Source organism: Carassius carassius, chromosome 50 (genome assembly GCF_963082965.1).
Source record: "Carassius carassius chromosome 50, fCarCar2.1, whole genome shotgun sequence".
NCBI classification, from domain to species: domain Eukaryota; kingdom Metazoa; phylum Chordata; class Actinopteri; order Cypriniformes; family Cyprinidae; genus Carassius; species Carassius carassius.
The window spans coordinates 12784583-12811012 of NC_081804.1; the positions used below are offsets into that span (position 1 = coordinate 12784583).

Below are 26430 nucleotides of genomic sequence, written 5' to 3' on the forward strand. Positions count from 1 at the left end.
AAGTTGAAGTATCAACTCAAGCTTTTTACTCAAATAAAAGTGTAAGAGTACTGGTTTAAAAAACTACTTAAAGTATAAAAGTAAAAGTAATGTAAGAAAAAAATGCCATTAAGAACAAAAGCTTAGGCTGCACCACAGGGGCCTATTGTGCACTACCCACCTCCTCAAAAAATCATTTTCTAAAGGCCATAGGCCATAATGACTACAACCCGAATTCCGGAAAAGTTGGGACGTTTTTTAAATTTTAATAAAATGAAAACTAAAAGACTTTCAAATCACATGAGCCAATATTTTATTCACAATAGAACATAGATAACATAGCAAATGTTTAAACTGAAAAAAGTTTACAATTTTATGCACAAAATGAGCTCATTTCAATTTTGATTTCTGCTACAGGTCTCAAAATAGTTGGGACGGGGCATGTTTACCATGGTGTAGCATCTCCTTTTCTTTTCAAAACAGTTTGAAGACGTCTGGGCATTGAGGCTATGAGTTGCTGGAGTTTTGCTGTTGGAACTTGGTCCCATTCTTGCCTTATATAGATTTCCAGCTGCTGAAGAGTTCGTGGTCGTCTTTGACGTATTTTTCGTTTAATGATGCGCCAAATGTTCTCTATAGGTGAAAGATCTGGACTGCAGGCAGGCCAGGTTAGCACCCGGACTCTTCTACGACGAAGCCATGCTGTTGTTATAGCTGCAGTATGTGGTTTTGCATTGTCCTGCTGAAATAAACAAGGCCTTCCCTGAAATAGATGTTGTTTGGAGGGAAGCATACGTTGCTCTAAAACCTTTATATACCTTTCAGCATTCACAGAGCCTTCCAAAACATGCAAGCTGCCCATACCGTATGCACTTATGCACCCCCATACCATCAGAGATGCTGGCTTTTGAACTGAACGCTGATAACATGCTGGAAGGTCTCCCTCCTCTTTAGCCCGGAGGACACGGTGTCCGTGATTTCCAACAAGAATGTCAAATTTGGACTCGTCTGACCATAAAACACTATTCCACTTTGAAATAGTCCATTTTAAATGAGCCTTGGCCCACAGGACACGACGGCGCTTCTGGACCATGTTCACATATGGCTTCCTTTTTGCATGATAGAGCTTTAGTTGGCATCTGCTGATGGCACGGCGGATTGTGTTTACCGACAGTGGTTTCTGAAAGTATTCCTGGGCCCATTTAGTAATGTCATTGACACAATCATGCCGATGAGTGATGCAGTGTCGTCTGAGAGCCCGAAGACCACGGGCATCCAATAAAGGTCTCCGGCCTTGTCCCTTACGCACAGAGATTTCTCCAGTTTCTCTGAATCTTTTGATGGTGTTATGCACTGTAGATGATGAGATTTGCAAAGCCTTTGCAATTTGACGTTGAGGAACATTGTTTTTAAAGTTTTCCACAATTTTTTTACGCAGTCTTTCACAGATTGGAGAGCCTCTGCCCATCTTTACTTCTGAGAGACTCTGCTTCTCTAAGACAAAGCTTTTATAGCTAATCATGTTAGGCGCGCGTTTCTCAAGTATGCTGATTTTGGACGTGCATCCTCGGTAGTTCAGACTTTTTGCATTCGACTCGGGAGTGTGATGTCCGCGACGACGCAAACCCAGTAAATCTGCAAACAGCAGTGTACTTGATAACTTCAGTCAGCTCGCCTTGATTACTGCAATTTTCCTCTCTGTATATTTACAATAAAACGAAATAGGATATCAAATACCACTGCCTCCTTTCGTTTTCATTTAAGCATAATAGCTGCAGAAATGTACTTAGTTCAGGGATATATATATATATATATACACACACACATACAGGCATTACAATGAAACGAAATATTATATAAATTTGCCTTTTTTTATTTTCATTTTAACATATAGATAAATTGAATACAGACCAAAGAAAACCTGTTAGATTTACCCCGCAGCTGATTTATATTTCATGTTTAACCACTAAAGAGGCATCAGAGCCAGCGGCACATATCAGAAGGTCTAGCCGAGTAGAGGCTGCTTCTCTGTGGATAGATGATCACTGAGCTCTCGCTGATCGCGTCGAGCTGACCGTCTCTGAGATCGGCGAAACACATTTTTAAATAGGCGCTGTCTTTATAAATAAACCACAGATTTGAGTTTTAAACAACTACATTCTCGCCTGAAATACTTTTAAAATTACATTTCATGACACAATAACAGTAATATTTTGAAAATGTTGATCCGAATAAATGGTGGTTGGACTCAACCAATGGTGCGTGAACTCAACCAATCAGCATGTTTAGCGCACAAGTCCCGCCCCCGAAAGTTCCGGAACTTTGAAAAAGTACCACCTCGCCAGCAGGGACTTTCTGAGGGGCATTTTTTTACCCGGAACTTTATTTAGTTCCTGGTTCCTGCGGTGGAAACACACCGAGTACCAGGCCAAAGTCCCTAGTTCCTGGGTAAAGTTCCTGCAGTGGAAACGCGGCATAAGGCACATTAGTATTTTCACCCCAAAAAAGGGTTTTAAGCCAGTTATTTATATATTTTGTTGTAGTGTGTCAGAAGGAAATATCAGTTTGCCATTCATTTTAATAATAATCTAGTGCGGTTTTGAATGCACAAGCAGTCTGACAATGGCAAAATGAATGTTTGGAAAACGTAAACTGATATTTTATACTGACACACTACAGCAAAATATATAAATAACTGGCCGAACACCATTCTTTTGGTTGAAAATACTAACGTGACGAAGACTTTTGCACAGTAGCTAGTTTATGTATAAAGTACGTATGATTAAATTAAGTACATTTAAATAAGTGTAATTAAAGTATGTGTTTGTTCATATGTGTAAAGGGCTAGATTTTCGCTGGAGGAAACGGCTCTGGTGTGATGAGCGGTGACAAGCGAAAACTTTACTGTAGATGAGAAACCGACTGCTACCTCATGACCTTTTGTAAACTGTATTTATGACAAAGAACTGCACAGATACGGATATTCTAACAATCTGTCGATAAACACATACCCTGTGTCCTCTGTTTGTGTTTAAGTGCACTCGCACTGCTCCTTGCTCTGTGGATTGAAGAGCGCGCTGAAAGAAGGAGAGGAGACCGGTCTGACGCCGGTTTCATATGAAATTTAAGGGGACTGACTCTGAGGCGATCGCAAATTTGTGTACAGTTTATGGAGCTAAATGCTACAGCCCCGCTAAAAAAGCCTAGCGACGCCCATGCTCCTTGTGTACATTTCGGAGAACCAGGACAAGTTTCAATCGATCGCTCAGGCATTTAAAAGGCGCCGAAATCTGCTTCCTCTTATTCGGTTCGGTGCATACCGGTTCCAACCCTACTTTTAAGAAATATATTTTTTGATAAACGAACCCAAAACTGGCTATGTCCTGGCTGGAGTGTGATGTGATTTGTGTCATGTGCAGGTGCGATGGATCGCGTACAAACCAATAGGATGTCGGAATGGTATATGTTTATACTTCTCATCCAACCACAATCAAATTCACTCCATCCGGATGGCGCGATTTATCTGGATAGTATTTTTTTTTTTTTGAATGATGACAAGCCGGAATGAAAACAAGCCGAAATGAAATAGCAGTAACAAAGCTATTTTTAAAATGTAAGGAGTAGAAAGTACAGATATTTGCGTGAAAATGTAAGGAGAAGAAGTAAAAAGTCGGCTGAAAAATAATTACTCAAGTAAAGTATAGATACCCCAAATTTCTACTTAAGTAATGTAACGAAGTATTTGTACTTCGTTACTTGACACCTCTGATAATGGAAAGGTGTATAAATACTGTAGAAAGAGAGACAAAGATTGTGACAGAAAGACAGATAGATAGATAGATAGATAGATAGATAGATAGATAGATAGATAGATAGATAGATAGATAGATAGATAGATAGATAGATAGATAGAGTTGTCAAACCAAACTTTATCATCCTCAGAATACATGCACAAGAAACAATGCCTTTAGAAGTTACATTGGCTCTGATATAACAATATATATATATATATTGTTAGAATATTTATCATCTTGTTATCATTTGTGGACATGAAAGTCAACTCAAGGCTAAACACTTACTCATGATAATTTCCGCTTTTTGCATCACCCAAGCTAAAGGTAATCTTTCCCAATGTCTACAGGTGAGTCATACAATTTATATAATTATTTTGTGTGCATACTATTAATAAATAATTTTTAAAGCCATACATGACCCATGTCATTTTTAAGTACAAAAATAGCAATTTCACAATTATAATATGTTACCATTCAAAAATACTGTCAGGGACTGATAACAGTGTGCTGGGTAATTCTCTGGGTAAAATATTCTAAGCATGTCCACAGCCATCATTCATTGCTTTCTTCCTCTTGAAGATTCCATATGCCGAGCACACTGATGACTGTTTGAAGTTAACCTTTAGCACATCTGCCACGGAGGGCCGAGTCGCCTGCATTCCAAACCCGGTGACAGAGTCATGCTGATCTGGGTTCAGTTTCTCCTGGTGAAACCGTGTCATGCTCATGTTTAAAAAATAACAAAACTGATATCAGACCTGCATAACCAGGCAGGGTCTTTTTTCCTTATCCAAATACCAGTCTAAAATGTTAAGAAACATGCAGGGTTCAAATTCAATTACTGGACCCTAGATGTGTGAGCAAGAAAGTTCTGTCACCACCCAACCAGCGGCACTGAAGAGTGCCCTGCCTGGGTCTGTCTATCAGGCTGTGCATCATAATTTCAGCTTCCTTAGCACCTGACAGCAAATGATTATCATGGATGGTTATTGTCAGTGAGGCCTCTCCGGCAGGGTGCTTGACGTGCTGTGCTGGGGTTCGGCAGTCCGTGACATTCAAAGTTAGAGTCTCCTTCACGTAATGGAGCTGTCCCCTCACCGAGCTAATGGGAACGATCCATTTAACCTGTGGCAGAAACACACGGACGAGGAAGTTCCTAATGCGAGGCCAGTCCCGTGGGAGGGGGCTTGCTCAACATTCTCTCTTCCCTCCGGCTGCTGCTGGTCAGACCGCTTGATTCATTGACTGCTGTTTCACACTTATCCTCATTCACTGTTCAATCTAGGGAGACCTGCAAGGGGGGAGGACAAAAGCTCTCTCAGCCATTCAAGGACAAGGCTGGTATAGACACCTCTGGAAAAGTAACAGCTGAGTTGGGTGGGGGTGATGACAGAGATGGAGATGGGTGGCTTGCTTGAGGGTTGGTGGATCCCAACGCAATTGTGATAGATTGGAAAAATATTCCCCTGGTTTTAGGTAGGCATTCTACATTTACACAAAATGTTTCAGGTGTCAGTGTAATTTTGTAATATAAAAAAGGGACTTTCCATTTTTAGTAGCCATTGCAAGGAAAGGTCTTAGACTCAACATAATTCTGCAATAAAATCAAAGAGTGAGCCCTCTGTTGTTGCTACATGTAGGTATCTTAAGACAATAAAAATGACATGGGTCGGAATGGAGCCTCTATAACAGATCAACATGTCAACAAACACACGTACTGAACATGGCTGCACTCACCAAAAGCATCATAATCATAAGTATATTTCATTGATGCTAATGGTTTCTACAATCTCTTAAGCCAGGGGTGTCCAATTCTGGTCCTGGAGGTCCAACGTCCTGCAGAGTTTCACTCCAAACAGCTCCAACACACGTGCCTGGAAGTTTCCAGTGGGTATAAAGAGCTTGATTAGTTTGCTCAGGTGTGTTTAATTAAGGTTGGAGCTAAACTCTGCAGGACAGTGGCCTTCCAGGAACAGATTTGGACAGCCAATACAATGGGCTTACACTGTTTTGCGCAATGAAGCACATCACTAAAAATGTGATCAAATTGATAAGCAGCCCTTCAGTTTTGGTTTTTACTAATATGGGGTCTGAATGTAATAGTGTCTATTGATATCTTAAAACCTCAAATTTTGTACTTGCAAATTAAGAGAAGATAGCCTTAGCATAGAGAAATGCTACAAGGAAGTTGTGACAACCACAAACATTTGCACAGATTTCTATCCACTTCTGGGTATAGGTATAGCATCATCAAGAGACAATATTATGGCCATTCACCCTCCGACAATAACCTTGTATTAATCTTTCATCCTGTCAATTATATTATAGAAAACATTTTGGTTTTACAGACACAGATGACTCAAGCTGGTCAGAAAATAACATGCAGTGCACATTCTTTAGCAGATTACACATGCTTATGAACATTTACCCTGCCTAGCTAAAATGTACAGTAAAATCCTGTCTAAACATACATGCACTGAATAGAAAGCATTACCTTTCTTATAATCAAACAGTTAACATATTGAGATTAGCTATATATTTTGTTATTATAATTTTATATTTGAGAATTTTACCACTTATTGGGGTTATATAGAGTGTAACTGACTCTGAGGTTAACATCAATTAGAAATGGAAGATTTTTGAATAATCAAATAATCTGTAAAAACCAACACTGATCTCATCTCCACCCATATTATGAAAACCAAGAATGCTTCTGCAAGAACTGTGTTGTGATCAATACAAGTCTAGCAGATTATGATATCCTTCATGAACACATGCTTGTTAATTGCATATAGTGTGTCTTTTTTTAAAATGACATATCACCTTGCAAATCATAAGTAGAGTTATTTAATCAGAAGAGAGGACAGATGTCATCCAAGTTTTGTTCCGTCAAAGTCATTCCGACATACTCTTAAGAGTTCTGCACTGACACACTTAGCCTTATTATACTTCATAAACTTTCAAATGCAAAATGCAATGATTAAAAAAGCTTGATGATTTTCATCATCTCTCCTCCTAATATTCTAAAACACTTAAGGAACTCCATAGAGAGGCCTTGTATTCTCCAGGGAGGTTCAAGAGAAAAATGACTTCATCTCCAGGCGCTGTTATTTCTGGTAATTTCTAATTGGTTTTTACTAAAATCAAGCCACCATGGCTGGTTCTACAGGTTCCCACTGAACGATTCGCCATCTGACATCTCCTCAAATAGCAGATTTACATCCAAATTAGTTTTACAGGATGTAGAAATTACATTGTCGTAGTGTCACGTTGAAAAGAGAACATGATGAGAAACCAAGCAAAAGTTTGCTGTGGAGACAAATCATGTAAGATAAAAGGCCACAGTAATCAAGCAGAGAAGAAATTCTGGAAAGACTCATTGGTTCTCAACTGGTTTAGCTTCAGAACTAGGAAAGGAGTAACCACTGATATTTGCATTTAGCAATATTCTTCCTTGCTGTTAGGATCAGAACTGACCTGTCACCATTAGAACCACTGATCTAGAGGTCACAGACCATCAAAGAGTCGGTTTAAGATTTGAGAAACTGGACAACCAGAACTTTACTCCATCCTCCTGCTTTCTCCAGCCCAGGAGTCTCCAGGTAAGTCCCTAAAATTGTCTGGTAGCTTGTGAATAATAGATAGCAGCAAAGGGGATTGACGTAGGCCCAGGAAGGGCACATGAACACCAGGCATGGCTGGCAGGCAGCTTGGAGACTCCAACGGAATTTTAATTGTACCGCAGGGAGTCCAGACGATAAGCGCCATTGTTATTGCTAAGATGCAGCACAACAGAAGCTCATTCAGCTGAATGCTCAAACAAATTATGATTACGCCAAATCGGTCCCACAACACAGCAGAACCATTACGCGCCCAGGCGCAGGAGTCGTTAGCGGAGCGCACGTGAATATACAGTAACCAGCTGATCGGAAGGAATGCGGAAATGTATAGTTGTTTCTCAGAATGCTGACTCTAGCTATTCACCATTGCAGACAAGGTCCCTTCAGTCATCTCTGCCAGGCTACGTTCACACAAACATAATGCAGTTGTCAGACCTCTTTAAATGGTTCCCACACAGTTTGGTTATAAACCAGGGCGACCTCTGCATTCTATAACCAAACTGACTACCTAACATTTTTAGGACTCAAAACCAACTTTTCAGAGTGAGTTTGCAAACAGCTAGGTAATTGGACAACCGCTATGCTAAAAGGAGACTGACTTCAAATGTTTGTAGCTGTTGTATGAACAGGTTAAATTGGCAGTCAAATATAAAATACTTTGCTCTGTCAATCCTCAACATTTCTGTATGAACGCAGCTTTTGTTGACTTCCTTCAGATGTTCAGCTAACGGACATGCCTTGGGGGGGGGGGGGGGGGGGTGGCATGCATCCTCTCCCACACTTCAGCATTCCCATTCCTTAGTAATCCATTTGTGATCCCCTGCTGTGCTCCCAATGAAATCTGAAACCACAATCATAAACACAGACCCTAGCATTCAACAAGACCACCCTGTAACATACTTGACTGGACCTTGGCGACACAGAACATCCTACTAAGGCCATCAGTTTAGCTATGTTCATAAAAACAAATTATGCTGAGTCTACACTGACATGTTTGGATATTTTTCCTTTTCTAATATTTCCCATGTTACGAATTACATTCCATGTAGCACTTGCATAGCACTCAGATAGGTTTACTTTACAGTGAGAAACTAAATTTGCCCCTCAGTGAAGGCCAGAACGGGGAGCGATCAAAATAATTAAATTAATCTATCTATTTATTTAGCAAACCAAAGTCGTCTCCTCGGGCAGATATTGCGGCCACATTAACCAATTGTGGACATGAGAGTAGTAGTAATCTCTCAGTGTCTGCATGTGAGAAAATCATAGTGCTGTGGTCTGTGGTTCAGCAAAGGAATTTGAGTTGTATTTATGTCTTTCTAACCAGACTTCACACTCCTTGTATCTCATAGAAGCTAATTTAACAAAACACCATGAATATATATGGAGGCATATTAAACATATCTTAGAGCCAAGAGCTATTTCAGATCCTCATTCCTCTACCATGCTAGACATAGCACCGTATGGGCGGCTGAGTGATCGAGATGTAACTTTTGTCATACAGCTGGAACAAAGCCAGTCTTCTCTTTTCTTTTAAAATATGCAAATTCTCTTCTTATGCTGTAAGATAACAAAAACTATGGTAGACTGGATCTGGATGTATAGCCAAGCTAAGAAAATATTTGTATACATTTTTCAAAAGAAAAAATTGGAGCTTGTCTATGCAAAATTCACTCATTCAATGAAGTTGAATCCACAAAGTGGCTGCTAAAGTGTTTTGAGAGGTTACTAGGCAAAGACAGATGGTTATTGCAGATTTCTGGGTGGCTACTGGGCACTATGTGGTTTCTGAGGTGTTATGGATGGTTGCTAAGGCATTGCTAGGTAGAACTGGGCAACTGCTTAATGGTCTAAATAAATAAATAAAATGATAATAATAATCCACTTTCAAGTCTCACTAGCTGCGTTTCCACTGCAGATTTGCTCAAAAATTTGTGCAAAAAATATTTTCAAAATGTCAAAAAAGAAAAAAAAAACTATTGAGAAATGACATCATTTCCATTAACCAATGTTATGCAACTAAAACATTCTTTCCTCTTGCGATAAGTCATGGCAATGGATGTTGGTAGGTTTGCGTATTAATCGAAGGAGACATTGGTGTGTGGGATCAAGGATTTGTCTCACCGCCTACCAACATCAACAGTAATAATTTATAAATGGACAGATTTACAAAACAGCAATAGCTCCCACTGATAAAGTGTCAATGATGTTTGTCAGAACAAACTGTCCTTGCAGAGAAACCACAACAAGAGGTCACATCATCTTTAATTGCATCCACAGCCTGGCTAAGCAGCAACTGGTTCTTGCGAAGTCTGCAAAACCCTGTCTTTATGACTCATAATGAACATGACGAGAAATTCCATCCCAAAACTTTCCCGGGTTTGTGTGCTTGCTGTTGATTCATCTCAAAATGTCAGTGCAAAAAGCAAAAAAGCACAGCAGATGTATCAACTTCTGAACGAGTCAGTGTGGATAGCAACTGAAGCACTTGCATATCTTCTCTTTCATCTCACCAGCCCCTGGGTGTGTGAACTCTGATGCAGCTAACGTTGTCTTGAAGAGTCTTGGTCGTCGTACTTTCCAAGCCCGACCACATCTAAAGGCCATGTCTACCGCGCTCACCCTCTCTGTGCATTTGACTTGAATGTTTGCTTCCACCCCACCTCCCCACTTAAGCTAGCGGCTTGAGTGCAGATGAATTAAACATTCCTTATAATCCTAGTCTAGTCTTGCGTATGTGTGTGAGTAAAATTGCATAGAAAACAACCCCCCACACCCACAGGGACATCGGCCTATACAGTGTGCTGTTCTCAGCTCATTGAATTGATGAAACTGTAAGAGTGAAACCGGGAGGAAGACCAAAGAGTCCGCTTGGTCCATATCCTGCACCGGCCAATAAAGCTAATTGCCCCGACAAACCTCTCAGGTAATAAAGCTCCCTATTAGCTGAATTACATGTCTGTCAATCCTCTAATTAATGTCACAGAATTAGTGAGTATCCTCTGGTCCAGCAGAGTGGAGGAAATATCAGAGGATCGCTCAAGATGTTTGCAGGAGAGGCAGGAGGAAATCTCTCTCGGCTACTGTATGCGGCCATGGCAATGTCTGGCCCCTTAGTTCTGCATCTATCTTTCATGTTTTTTTCTGATTAAAACCTGAGAGCTCAGCCAGCACTCTTCCCAGTGTGCTGTGTAGATCAAAGGGCCTCTTGTTACAGAAGCAAGTTGATCAGAGAAGTCACTTTCCAGCCAATGGGGTTCACGATTAATGCTTCAAAATTCTGCACTTATTTGGACGTATGTGACATGGGGGGCCAATGAGGTGCATGGCCAATAACCAAAACAAACAAATGTTCTTAACAATGGTACAGTTTAGTTTGTGGTTTGCTAGGTTGTGACTAGCTTGGGCATCACGGTTTTGAAAAGTGGTGGAGAAAGCAGGCAGGTGTGCAGACCTGTTGGTTGTTACTGGACATAGCTATTTTAAGCAATACTATGAGTAAACAATAACACTTACATATCTAGCAGACACTATTATCCAAAGTGACTTACAGTGCATTGAGGCTATACATAATTTTTTTTTAACAGTATGTGTATTCCCTGGGAATTGAACCCACAACCTTTAGCGTTCCTAACGCAATGCTCTACCACTGAGCCACAGGAACACCAATTCTAACACTACATTTAGAAATTCATTAAAAAATAATAATTAAATGTACTTTTAAAAACACCCCAGCTCAAACGTTTCCACATAAAACAAGTGCATTATGTAGTTATCTAAGGGGCATTTTACATATTACATTTTAATATATTTTAAAATGTATTCTTGTATTGGCAACATGGAGGATCAGTGTAACACAATCCTTCAGAATCATTCTATGCATTTGTATATATACATATAGAATTTTGGAAATATAATTTCTAATATACAAGAATCTATACATGTTCGGGAACTACATTACCGACTAAGAAGAAATTTACCGCCTTCTGCTCCCCTGAGAGAACAATTGAGGTTGAGGAAACACAACAGCACTAAAATTTAACAAGTCTAATAATCAGTGAAATAGGGACATTTATTTAGTTTTTTTCCCCCATTGACTCGGAAGTAACAAGAGCTTCTGGGGCTTTCTGTCTGAAAGCACCGGCTGTATAAACATTGTTTTCTCTTTTGATGAGAAGACAAATCCATTTCAACTGCAGGAAATAAGTCTTGGCATTTCTGCAAAACTTGTTATATGACTGGTATTTAGGCAGTGACTCAATAGTCACTCATATTTTATTTCACTACAAACAGTGGCTATTTTGTGATTTAAGTAAACAATAACAAAACGCTAATGTATGTGACTGATACAAAGCTGTATCAAGCTAAAAAGAAAGAGGCAACAGTTAACTGAGTTAACTCAGTTAACTGAAAAAAAACCTGGCAGTGCTAATACATACTTGGTAGTTTCTTGGCAAGTTACCACTTTGTGGCAAATGTAGGTCTAGACAGTTCTACACATTCTTTTGGAAAGGACTGGTTTGCAAACATGATACAATGAACATAACACTCCATAATTGAGGTTGCATCAGATGAGATTCGGTGCTAGCCAACAGCACTGTACTGTCGTTTAAATGCACACTCTCCTCTGCCAAAATTGCATGTCTAATAGAATGAAATGTAGAACAGTTATTATAAAATTTAATACAGGTACCAAAGATGAAATGCCACAAACAAACAAAAAAATAAATACATAAAGGACCGTGCGATATGACGATACATAACAGATGGACGAAATAAAAAATCAATCGTTTCATATTATTCTCTATCGTTTATTTTTTGGTGTTGCAAAATATATTGTTTACGGTAATACTTTTTCATCATTTGGATGACTGCAATCTTACCTGTAGATCAACTGCTTTGTTCCGAAACAGGGATTCAAATTATTACAGTGTTGCTTTTTATTCTTGTTGCAGTTCACTTTAAGACGGCAAAGTTTCTAAACGGACTAAATTTGTTAATACTAGTCAAGTGCAAGTAAACTGTTGTCTCATTGGTTAAAGTTTCACGGTTTATTTTCCGGGATTCCAAGAAGTGCAATAAGACGGCATTGTAAAATGAAAAAGTGAACTTTGATTTTGAATGGCAAAGACGTGCTCACCCACAGACATTCACAAGTTCATTTTGAGGTATTAGCAAAACAACAAATGCTTTTCGCGGAACTTATGTAATTACCCATTTTACATTGTGATATAGCCAGGTTAATTGGTCCATTTGATCGGATTGCTTTCCCACTTAAACCGAGTTTCAATCGAGCCCAATCTCAGACAGATTGTTTTGGCGCGGATCCATGAGGGTTTTCACATATGCCCATGGATTATGAAAATTTTATGGTATAAAAGATTTTTTATATTATAAAAACCCTTTTAAAAGAAAAAATAACTATATCATGATATCCAGTATATCATTATCGTGATATAACATTACTCATATCGTGATATAATATCATATCGCACACCCATGTACATCCATACATAGATAAATAAATAAAAGTCATGTTCAGATTAAAATTAAATCAAATGGTATGTGTTGCGCAAAAGACTGCACAGGATAAAACAGTGTCCCTGTGTGGCACACAGATCCCAACAAACACAATATGGCTAATCTAGTTTCCCTTTCCCAAGCACAGTGGCTAGCAATTTTTTTTAGTGTTTTAGCATGTTTTAGCTCACCGCGGTGGTTTTTTCAGCTGATGTCTACTTTTTCTGTTTGTCTGTTCATGGTTGAGCAGGTATGTTTCATATTAGTACCTTGAACATGAACATGAACTATGCTGTGCAGTGCATGACTTACAATTCATTTAAAGATACAGAAAAACTGAAAAGCTCTTGTTTTGTTGAATGGGGCAATATGACAAACTATAAAAAAAAAAAATAATATTCATTGGAAATTACTAAATATACTACATCATATCTTTTGCTATATTTTACATTATGTTTGAGGATTTATATTAAATAATACTAAAAACTAATAAAATTTGTATTAGTATTTATTCTGCAAAAAAAACAGCAATAGAAGAACCTGATTATGTCTCACTGTGGAGAAAAAACATCTTATTTTGCTTATAAGGAATATTATAATGAATATTTTTAATCAGTACTTTTAAAATAAAACAAGCAAAGCTCTGTATATTACACTTATTTAAGAAGAAAGAAAGATCACTTCGCAGGCACAAATCTTGCAAAATGTTGTATGTGTAGTTAAATTAAAAATGTGGTAAGAAAAAAAGTTTTTCATGTGTAAACATATCTTGTTTTAATTACGAATTGATATTTATAAGACAAAAATACTGAATTGAACATTCTATTGCTAAAATAGCTGTTTACAGGTGCCTTTAGCTTCTACACTGCTAGTTACAGTTGTGTGTATGCATAAATATTACGACAGCTTATGACAAAACAAGAGGTTAACCGCAGGACATACAGTAGCCATAGAAGAGTCCATACGTCCCCGGCAACACAAAGGAAGTAGCCTTACAGTCAAGTAATTATTAATGACAAAAGCCTATACGCATTCCATTAGGTGCAAGCAGCTGTCATAAACATCTTAATTAATTTACAAAGCAAGCAACTGGGGAATTACGACGATGTGAAAATCTGCTTCCCTCTGCCGCTCCATAGCACTGGAACAGATCGGGCTCTTAAATTTTTAAACATGTCTTTCATGTTCTCCAGAGCACAGAAAAGCTTTTGAACAGTCATCTTGTTAGGAGATGCACCAAGCAGTGCCGTTACCTTTGGGTTGTCTCATGGTCCTATTTTCCGCAAACTGGTGAAGGATTTAGGGTTTAAGTTTAAAGGGATAGATCACCTATAAATGACAAATTTGGTCATCATTTACTCAACATCATGAATTTTTTTCATAAAATACATTAAGAGATATTTAGTAGAATGTTCATGCTGCTCTTTTCCATTTAATGCCATTTTGTGTTTCACACAATGAAGAAAACCATACAGGTTTGAAAACATGAGGGTGCTGTCTCTGAAGAGAAATGGAGAGAAACAGAGGATGTGTGCCCCTCAGGACAGTACCACATTACACCACGGATGCTCAACTGGACGCATTCACCAAAATATCTATTATTTCATATAGCTCAACTACAGGCCAGCTACCTTTCTGAAAACATAGTTGGATGCAATGTGAGTTAGTAATAAAATGTCTGTTGTTTGGCACATTTCCCACAAATAGGTAGTTTCAGTTTTGCTTTAAATAAACGTGTTTACATTTTAATGAATGTCACCATATTTTTCATTCCCTTTCTGAATACCATTCAACTGAATGGATTTTTTTATGTAGTGGGCAAATAAAATACATGTTTATACTGTAATGTTTGGTATTATTATTTTATTCTTCTTACCTCTCATCATTTTTGGTACACACTTTGTATAAACTGGAAGCTAGCATTGACTATTAGCAGGCACTAGCATCTAGCATCTAGCGTCTCTGCACCACCACCGTATATTTTCATAACCCACTCGCGGTGTTCAATGCTAAAGCTCTCCCAAGCTTTTTCTGAAAATATGGTATTATTACTACTACTACTAATGATTATGATAATAATTCAGCTACCTCTCAAAACATAGTTGGATTCAAGTTAGTAATAAGAAAGCCTATTTGTAGAATAGACTGTTGTTTTTATTTTGTTGTTATTGTTAAGGTTGTTAGTAGTCTTTTATTATTATTATTCTAAAGTTGAAAACGCCACCAGTTTCTAATATTATATAACACTTCAATGTATTATTTCAGTGTTCACAGATGCCGCTTGTCCTTATGGCGCAGCTACATTCATTTTAAAACCTGACATCGGGAGAAAAAAAAAACAGACAGACGGACAAAAAATCGCCTCAGTGCAAAAACTCAGCCAGTCACCTCCAGTCCAGCCTTACAGCTTCATTGTCATCTGATGCAGAGTGTGTGGCGAATCCCCCTCAGTTTCCGACATGGTATCTCCCACTCCACTGTATGTGCTGGTGGGAGGAGGGTGTTTTTCTTCTTTTTTAGGGGAAAGCTTGTCAAAATGTATCAACATTGCAGACATGGCACAGTGACACACTGACCAACAACAGCCGGAGGAGAATGTGTGTGTTACTGCTAGATGGGGGAAAAAATAAATTAATAATAGTAAAAGAAAAAAAGCAGCTATCGATTTATGTAAGAGCGCTAGTCATCATCAAATTGGCTGAGTGGTGTAGGGGCGACTCTTTAATTATTTCTCAGGAGCCAGACAAAATCAGTGTGCCGTGAAGAGACTACATCGATTTCCCTTCAGCCAAAGCAACATACTCACTCTGTGGCAGCCCACAGTAAAGTACTAGAGAGAAGGAAAAGGTGTTTGTCCTATAGTGGAGCTCTAGCAGAGTGGCGCCCAAACAAACGTCTGACAGAAATCAGGGCCAAGTCAAAGAAGGTAAGGTTGGGATGAACAAATACATTTCCTATGTCTGAATATACACACTTCTTTATTGTACAGTATCTAAAAAGCAGTAAATCAAAAAAAGTAGGATGATGGGCTGCGGTGCTCTTATGGGAAATTTCAATTCGGTTATGGCCTGCAACCTGTCCTGACCAACTTGTTTTGTAGTTTATATTTTTTGTAGTTATTTTAAATTGCAAATGTATTTATTTATTTTTAATCAAATAAATACAACTTTGGTGAGCATTAGAAAAATAAATAAATAAATAAAAATAATAATAATAAAAATTATATATATATATATATATATATATATATTTTTTTTTTTTTAATAATGCTCTAATGCTCAGCAAAGCTGTATTTATTTGATAAAAAAAATACATTTGCAATTTAAAATAACTGCTTTCTATTTTAAAATGTTTTCAAATGGAATTTATTCCTGTGATGCAAAACTGAATTTTCAGCATCATTACTCCAGTCTACAGTGTCACAATAATCCTTCTGATATCATTCTAATATGCTAAATTGCAGCTCAAAAAACACTTCTTACTATTATTAATGTTGAAAACAGTTGTGCAGCTTAATACTTTTGTGAAAACTTCAGATTTTAGATTTTTTTTGTAACAATGTATGTCTTAACTGCCCCTTTTACTGTCAGTTTACACCATAGACTGTATAAAAACATGGACGTAGTGTCTGTTACTGAAGAGCTTTTTTGAAGCTCAAAGTGGGCAAAGGCGGCCATCACCATCTTGGCAGCTCGTCACCGCTCGCCACTCCTAGATATTTGAAAATGGGCAAAGAGGCGGGAGCTGGTTGCTGAAACCACACCCACCTAGCTCGACGGCAGCGACAGCAGTGGCCACGGCCTTAAATATGCAGAGCTTTAAGGCTTAATATAATTTAAACGATGAGTTATAAAAAAAAAAAACACCCTATTCAGAAATTTCATGAAGGGCAAAATTAGATATATAGACCAAAACCAGTTTTTGTACCAGGCTGTAAACAAATTTTTTTCTACTGTAAAGTTAGGCATTTTAACATAGGGAGTCTATGGGACTAGTTTCGCATAGCCAGACCTTCAGACTGATGGCATTCTTCTTTCATAAGGGCGTTTGGCACCACAGCATTTTTGTTTCCAGGTGGATTGTTAAAGAACTCGTGGAAATCCTGTATAATTCAACCAATCCGATGACGACTTCGACACTCCTGAAGTGTTTCCACTTTTGTGTCCCATATGCATCAGACGTTTAGCCAACGGTCCGTGGGCATAACGTCTGAGGCTGAGACTACTATGGTACTGACTCCCTTTTGGAGCCAACCTCTAGTGACCAGATGATGAATTGCAGTTTTAGTCACTTCCGTGTTGGTTTAACGAGAGAGACCTGAAGGTTGATGCTCTTTTTACACACCTACTGTCAAGTATCCTTGACATCATTTTATTCTTGCTGAATAAAACTATTATTTATTATTTTTTTAAAGAAGAAGAAAAAAACTTACTGACCAACAAATATTAAACAGTAATGTATGTAGAAATAACACAGCATGTATTTATATTCATTATATTCATATTATGTCATTAAATTCCTTTAAAATAAAGATTCAATTTCTAAACATTCTATAATAAGTCTCAAAGGCTGCCTTAAAAACATATGACTACCAAGCATCATGAAGGAAATAGAATAGTTATAAAAAGCGGAACAACTTCAAAACACTTCTTTACAGAAAAAGGCCAAACATAGCAGCAGGCTGTGGCTAACACTTTTGTTTGTGATCGATGCTTGTAGGATGAGTTGCAAATGCACTTGTGGTTCACTGTAGGCTGGTGGCGGTTGTGCATGTTCTTTTTGGGGAGCTAAAATTAGCACCCCTTATGTATTTTCTGTCCGCAAAAGAGTAAAAAAGCACAAACAAGCAAACAAACACAGCAAAAACATCTTTGAGCTGGTTGGAAAATGATACCTACGGATGCGGGGTACTTAACACATTAAATGGCTTTCAAAGGTCTTTCATTCAATTCTATAAAAAGACCAGGAGAAAAGATGAAACAGTCTCTCCATAAGCATCACCTGAGGTAAGACACAGCTGTCAGTTGCTAGCATTAACATAGCACCACATGTAAGCACACGACTGTGAACTGAGCATAAACTGCAACGATGCATGTATGCATGCCTGCGCTTTCTATGTCTAGCCAGGCGTGTCGTAGAGACCCTGTTAAAAATGCATTGTTATGGAAAGGAAGGCTCACTCGAGAGTTATGCCAAGCTGAATGCATCTCGGTTTGCTCTGTCAGCGTCGCTCTAGTCACTTTCATGATTTACCAACAGTTAAAATATAACTTGCAGTGCTTGATGAGATTTGGAGTTAATAATACAATAATTTAACAACACATTCACGTTCACAGGTCTCTGCTATCAATTAATGGTTACATGACATTCAGGGAAACAAGTAAAATATTGTATTTAGTTTTTTTAGAAAGTGTTTTTTTATTGTTTTTATTTTACAATATTAATTTAAAAAATATATTTTTTATGATTTTTATTAGTGTTTCAGTAACTCGAACCTCCTGCAGTTCCCTTACAAACCACAAACGTTTGTAATTTTTAGATTTTTAGTAATTGGTTTATAAAACAAAAGCTCATGGTACATTTACATGGCAACAATGTACTAAAAATGGAAATGTTTTTCCTTTGCATTTTTGAAAAGTTTTGCGTCCAGCCGATAACATTGCTAAAACGATCGCCATTCACACCGATCCATGAAAGCAATTAGAAATGCTGCATTATGCATGCCAGGACGGTAGATGGCATTGCCACTTTGTAAAGAAACACTATGCGCCTGCCCATATACCTATAGACTGAACACATAATATGCATGCACATGATGTCACCATTTTCACAAATTTGCATAAATGAACTAAAAACCTGTTTTCAAAATTTTTAGTTTTCACCCGCACCCCGAAAAAATGCCACTGTTGTGTAAGTGTACAGCCAAGAAACGCATAGAAAAATTTTTTAGTAGAGAGCTATGCTAATGAGAACACACCTTGGGTTACTTTATTTACACCAATCTAGCCACTTCCATAATTTACAAATAGCATGATGTGGTAGAAAGGGGTGGAGTCAAATTGTCTGGGGGTGGAGTTTGTGAGCTCACATCCAGTGAGCTGGATAATACACCCCAATATGTGGAAAACTCCATCTGTGCTGCATCTTTATATACTCCATTTAAACTAGACATTACTCTTTTTCTTAAAAATGGCATTGCTTTGATAAAACAGCATATTAGCAGCTAAGTTAACAAAGGTAATCTCAACAGAGGCAGATTTGAACAGTCTGGGATAAACAGCTGGCATAGTGAGCGGCTTATCTAGGGTGGGTGTTTTTAATCTGGTTATTAATGTCGTAAATTAGCTCGTATAATAGAATGTTCATATAACATCACATCCTTCCCATAAGAATTACTATTGGACTGCTAAAAATAATAATATCTTATTTCCCAGATGAATTTTATTGGACTTGAGAATAATTCCATCACTCGGCTAATTTTAGAGACAAAAGGGTGGAGTGGATCTTTTTATAAGGGGGCTACGCTTAGTAATAGAAGGTAATTGGTAAGATAAACCTTGTTTGGCTGGTGACAAAAAAGGAAGAGGAGAAGATGAAGAGGAGGTGGAAGGGGAAAAAAGAATGAAAAAAAAAAATCAAGAAATGCTGTATATGCCAAATCCAGTCTGATTAATTTATTTTCACCAAACGCTGCCGCTGACTCAAAATGCATTTGAGTTGAGATGCAAAAATGTCATCCGAGACAAAAGTGATTAATTTCAGAACCGATGAAAACACAGAAAAGCAATCTCAAACATGAGAGCATGATTATTTCATGAATTTAAATAAAAAAGAAAACACATATCATAGAAAATACATTTTCAAAAGAATATTGCAAGAAGAAAAAAAAAATGCGACCAAATTATCTGGAGGCTTTTTTCCAGCCTTCCTCCACTTCTCCTTTTCTCAGTCTTTGGAAAAGAGAAATTTATTTCTGCCTTCATCTCTAAATTGGATGCAATTTATTGCCTCTCCAAAGCTCGTTTTTCACCAGCCGTGGCAGCCAATGCGTATCTGCCTCCTCAGTGTGGCCTCGGGTGCTAATATGCAGAAAGTGGCCTTGGGGAGACACGACTCGGTTAAGGGGAGAAAGGAGGGAAAGTTGGGGGACATAGACCAGAATCAATCCATGATAGAGGGAGAGAAAGATGAGTGTGTTTACTCACAGAAATATGGTCGCTTGGGATGTCAGAAGGGACAGGAAAGGTAATATAACTGTTGGGCTGAATCAGAGACACCCAAGCAAGAAGGAGACTGATCAGAGAAGAAAAGAATGATAAAAGTTGCAGATAAAAGTTGCTAGTGCTTGGGCAGACAGATTGATTTTCAGGTAAAAGGCTAAATGTGCATGCAAAGGTGAGAAAACAGGTCATAAGTCAGTGGATCTTGTGTACACTGTGTTGGCGGAGTGTAGCGTGTCAATCAGAACAGGAAATGTGACATGAAGCAAACAGGAAACGTACACAAGCAACCGTCACCTTTCAAGAACAGAGAGTTGTGGGATGTCTTCAGCTACTGTTCAAACAAGTCAACAAGTTCAAAACTTGCCTATCTCTAAACTTCAGTTAGTCTTATTCAGCGCAAACAAACTTTTTTTTCCTATTAATTTAATAAAAAAATAATAAATATATATATATATATATATATATATGTGTATGTATATATATGTGTATGTATATATATATATATATATATATATATATATATATATATATATATATATATATATATATATATGTATATATATAACAAAGTCAGAGTAACACAGATTGTCCTGACATCATGTTGAAGAAAAAAAGCCTAATTAAAAATAAGAAAATTTGAAAATATTCAAATTTTAACAAAACTGTTTATTAATATAAATTTTTCTCTGTGAAATTAAAGTCATATGGTTCAACCTATTTGCAGAAACATGCAAAACAAAACAAAAAAGGAACGCACATACACACACACACACACAAAGACAACAACAATAATACAATACTTGATACAATACTTACATACAATGACTTGAATACACTTCTACAGTAATCTCATTTTTAATAAAATGTTGCTTTTGATATTTTGTGGGGGTTTACCAAAAATGCCAGGGTGATTCAGCTGTCTTGATATTATAATGAAGAAAAAAAAAAGAAATTTTGAGATATTTACTCGAAAGTCGTTTAGTATTTTTTCCTATTTCTTAGAAGAAAAAAATTACCAAAGCTGTTCATTAATATTTTTGTATGTATTTATTTAGCAAATTAAAGTCATATGGTCCAACCTTTTGCAGAAACAGGCAAAAAATTAATAAATAAATAAAATTAAAATTAAAAAAGCCTGTACAATGTATCAATAGGTCTCTTAAAATATTGGAAAACTAGAAATTTTTATGATGAAGCAATGTTAGTTCAGGACATAAATAATGCAACCTATATTTTTACCAGATATTTATGGATTTAAAAGAAAAAATTCAAAATGGTTGATTTACACTCATGGTTGTAAATGAAACAGTTCCAGGGCAATTACGTATGAGGTCAGCTTTGCGCATGCTTCACTCAGAAGTGACTGACATGGAAATGCAGTGGAGGGATCAAAACAACAGTCACTAATTAGAGGTACAAATCGAGGATCTGTAAAGAAAAATGCATGCGCAACGTTGACCTCAAACATCATGCTCCTCCTAGAGCATGCTCTACGTGAGGCCTTTGTTCACCCCCCGGAGCCATGGGAGACACTTTTTATATGGATGGGTGCTTTTTATTTCACGTCTTTTGAACAATAACTGCTGACTGCTATGATAGAGCCTGAAAGATCAAAGACAATTTTTAATATAACTCCAACTGGATTCATTGAAAGAAGAAAGTCATATATACCTAAGATGCCTCAGGGGTGAGTAAAACACAACCTAACTTTAACCTAACCCTTTAATGGCTACTAGTGATAAAAAAAAAACACTTTGTATTAATATGAAATTACTATGGTCAATCAATAATGCAATTCAAAAAGTCTCAACAACTTCAGTAAGTTCCAACATGAAGTACTGCCACATGCTTCTTGAAATGCTCCTGTGGACGGTCAGTGTTGCTATTTATATTAAACACAGGAAGTGACATTACCTCTTGCTTACAAAGTGCAAAACTACGGTTTGACTTGAGCATCTCACTCGCCCTCACACTTTCACTCTTTCTCTTCCACAGACGTTAAACACACTCCTACTTGGCCACACTTCTCTCTCAGTTAGAGCAAGGTGCAGTCCATCCAGCGACCTTGCTGTGAAACGCCTACACAGGCAATGAATAAGTATCACATTTCTTTTGCTGACAGCTGACACAGTCGGGCCCAGGTGATATACCAGACATGACAAGTGATTCTAATTACACGTTGAGGTTGAGGATATAAAATGGCAGGTAGGGAACAAACCCTGTCCGGCCAACCAGCACACGCAAGTCCTAATCTGATGAGCTGGGCTTGTCAGGCCCCACTCATCGGTTCCGTTAAACTCAGGCCTGAATCCCAGGAGGAAAGTGACAGTATTCCGCCTGAGGGGAAGATGGGACTTGGCGAACCCCTACCCATCACAAACAATAAACACAAGGCAAAAAAAGTGAGAGCCGGTGTAATGTGAAGCTAGACTGAGCATTTTGGCTTTGCGAGTTTGTCAAACTGCTGTTTGGCTGAATGAAGTAAAAATGAAGCGGTGTCCCCAAGCTTGGGTAATATCTGTCAGACTTCCACTTGTTTTAAGGTAGAAACCAGAGACACCTTGGAACCAAACTCAACTGGAGCCACGGATGACAAGAAACATACACCTTTAACTTTTTACCTGTTTGCAGCGACATTGTTGTGTCTCGGTTTCTGCGCCTCAGCAGAGATGGCGTTTTGTGTAACTTCTACGGAGACAGTTAGTAAATTTTGAAACTTGATGGAAACACAACCATTGCATTTCAACACGGGACTGTAGAGCATCCCGAGAACATCAGGGAGGTTCAGAGTTGGCACCGTCTGGGATAACTTTTTCCCGCTCCCCTCCTAGAAAAATAAAGGGAGCTGACAGCTCATCATCATCAGGGTTGCCAATGTCACCAGGCGGGGGAAGCTGCCAGTTGGCGCTCGTCGGTAGGAGAGGGATTCTCAGGAGCACGCCAGAAAATCTGTATTTGATAATGCAACTTCACACTCCACTGCCTCCCTCCTCAACTCAATACATCAGAGTTTTTGGCGTTGTCGTTTCTATACTACAGCAGTCAGAGCCAATGCCTGGCATCCATGGCCGACTAACTTGTTTCAAACGGCGGCTAATGAGGGGTGTGATGCCTCTCGTTGTGAGGTGCGCTTGTTCTTACATGCTGAATTTGATTATCGTTCAAGGAGCACTTTCACAGATGAACAGGAATGGTGGGATGATTATTTTATTGTGCGTTTTTGCTTTGCAATTATACACAGGCACCCAGAGCCCTTATGGTCCAAATTATAGTGATTCGGTTCTGCAATTTTGTAAGTGAAATACATAAATATCATATAACAAGTGCTAAATTCTTATAATTGTACATGTTCATGTTGGTCTTATATATCTATGTATATCTGTATTTATATGTGTGTACTGTATATGGATAGATAGCTGTTAAAGCTTTGTGGTCCACAGAGCTTCACCCTGGGCGCAATAAGCGAATGCAGGACAGTTTCTTGAGCAGGAATTCTTTTTTCAAATACTTGCTGTCATCTAGTGAGAGGTTGAAAAATCTGAGTTGATCTCCTCTCTCATGACAACTCAACTGGCTGAGCTTCAGCTCTGGCTGATTACGAAGAGTAAAGATGATATGCCAAAGCAGCCAGGGAGATATTTTTCAGCTCCTTCAAGTCAAGCAGCTCTGAATAGTACATCAACATTATTCATACAATATCAGTTTCAATCCACTGCTAAGAGGTGAGAGCTTAAAGCCAAGGAGATGTGCATCACTGAAAAATTATAGGCTGATAAGGTAATTAAAACAAACCCATTAGAGAACCATTGCATCAGACTGATCTGAAGTCAGTTTTGCATCTTCTTTTATTTGGCTTGATCTTTGTAAATGTTTAATGTAGCGCACAGAGATAAATGTAGGAACAGAGATAAACCTAACACCTATCCACTAAAAATGTTGGGACTCTAAAGCAATCATATCACACATTTTGTTGGTTTTTCTTATTTTGCATATAGTGCCTACTTAAAACGGCAATTAAATCTTTTCCTATTTCACCAAGGTCTATTTGGACTTCTTGGAGTTGTATGAGCATTGTGTGTGATTTTCAAGTGTGTATTCTCCTGGTAAACAATATTGCTCTCCTTTCATTCCTCTTGTTATATGTCCACATGTTTTTTTTTTTTGGGGGGGGGGGGGGTATTTGCAAAGCTGGTGATGTGATTATACAGGATGATGATTACGGTTACATAAACATCAAATTAATTTACTGCCCGCAACACGACGGCAGGAGGAAAACACTCTCCCCCTTTCTTTCCTGCTGTTCTGCTGCTGCTTCACACACCATCTGAAGCTCCTCCCTCATCCAGTCGCACTCACATTCACCCCCTCCCCTACTATTCTGCCCCTGCAGTCCATTAAAGTCACATCAAGGGTATTAAGACAAACTGGGTCAGTGGAGCAGTGCTGGGGAAAAAAAAGAAGAAAAAAAGAGAGAAGCAAACAAACCTTGGCCAAACGTCACTACCAATCTTATAAAGCGTTGGGTGCCATACTGGGATTCATTGGCCTGGGGATTGGGTCTGGCTGTGGAGAAGGTGCATTCTTACAGGCGTGGATGGTGGATGGGTGTGGAAGATCTGGCCACAGCTAAGATCTCACGAGGGGCCTCCAGGCTGGGCCACATGAAATCAAGCCAGGCACATGGCTTCTGTTTTCTGTCTCTTTACACTGTCCTTTCACTCTCCAAGAAACAAAGACTGACTCTTCAAGTTGAAAAGCCCTGGCTGCTGTGGTGTAGATCCACAGGGGAACCGTGTGCCAACCTCATGCATAAACATACTGTACAGTTTGTGGAGAAATGCACAGCAAAAATGTGGACCTCTTTCTTTTTTTTTTGTTATTATAGATATGTCATATAATATGGCAATTAAATCACAATAATGACATTTTAACACGTTTAAAAGTGACAGGCTTCTATATATTTATAATAATTATAGTTTTATCAAACTTTCAATATATTAATAATATTATTTGAACAAATCTCCTAAAAAGTTTGATCAATGTTTCTCTCTAAAGTCTCTAGTGTCCATTTTCTTAAAAACAATTTATGACAGCCACCATTTAAATGATTATATCAAAAAAGCTGTTTGAAGTTGGAGAAACTCATCCTAAATATTTAGTGGCCCTCCTCATCAAAGTTCCCATCATCTCCCATGGCAACAACACTGCTGATGTCAACACAAATCAACTTTAAAAAAAAAAGGTGGAGTCCAGCAAGACCGGCACAGAGGTCTATATTAGAATAAAGTCCGCCAGCACCTGAGGCCCATTGCAGACGCAAACCATCCGTTTGAAATGAGTTCCCTTCAGAAGCTCTAAATCATGAGATTTGTTCATATTGACTTGGCTACACTGTCCTAAAGTGCTTTTTAAATGACACCAGAGGGAATATCTCGGTGCCAGCTACACATAAAAATATATGAGATCTAAATGGAGACCATAAACTGCACTCTGAAACAGCACTCTATGCTCAATAAATAAGATTCATGGAACGACACGGAGATGGTCATTATCCTACAATACTCCAAAAGCACAGCTTGAAATGAGCTGAGGGGGGTCTGGCTGTTGTGACTGGGTGTGATGAGGGCAGTGTGTGTGTGTGTGTGTATACAGTATGTATCTGTTATTAAATCAACCCACTGGTCAGAGTGCTGGTCAGTTTCATTGAGTAGAGCAGGTCACAATGCACTATCAACTAGGTGAAAGAAAAACCCTGATGTATGCTCATACGTCGCATTTTACTGCTCCTGGACTGGTTTCCCAGACTACGACGTAGCACAAACTGTAATTTTCTCTCAGATCCTGCAGGTTACGCAGACTGTGACTCCAGCTTTTTCTGAAAGCTTAGCTCTGTTTGGTCTGATTCTCCCCCGTGACCACGTGAGCCTGCGAGCAGGAGAAGATCTAACGTTCTCTGACAGCAGATATTCCAAACACTATCCCTTCAGCTCTCATATCCTGCCAGATCCTTCCCCTCTTTCCAATTAAAAACTACTACAACTGTTCCAACACTCTTAATCATTGTGTATTAATGTCACAGAGTCTGAAACTCCGCTGATGAGGGCCGACTCTTCTTTATACTCTTTTAATCTTCATTTCCTTCTACTGGTTAAATTTTTCCCATGTAATATTTATCTTTAGAATACAGTATATACAGCATACACTATTTTACATATTATATAAAGTGTGTGTGTACATATATATCTCCACATACATATTTGAAGAAGTCTTTTATGCTCATGAAGGCTGCATTTA

At 38.3% G+C, this 26430-nt stretch overlaps 1 protein-coding gene and 1 non-coding gene across 2 annotated transcripts in view; both read right to left on the reverse strand.

The window, feature by feature from the left end:
- Positions 1-26430, reverse strand: part of LOC132133109 (nuclear receptor ROR-alpha A) — a 282503-nt gene that overhangs the window by 84062 nt on the left and 172011 nt on the right. The gene's annotated exons all lie outside the window — the stretch shown is intronic.
- Positions 10985-11059, reverse strand: trnap-agg (transfer RNA proline (anticodon AGG)). The gene has a single exon. It is a non-coding gene; the product is annotated as a tRNA-Pro (tRNA).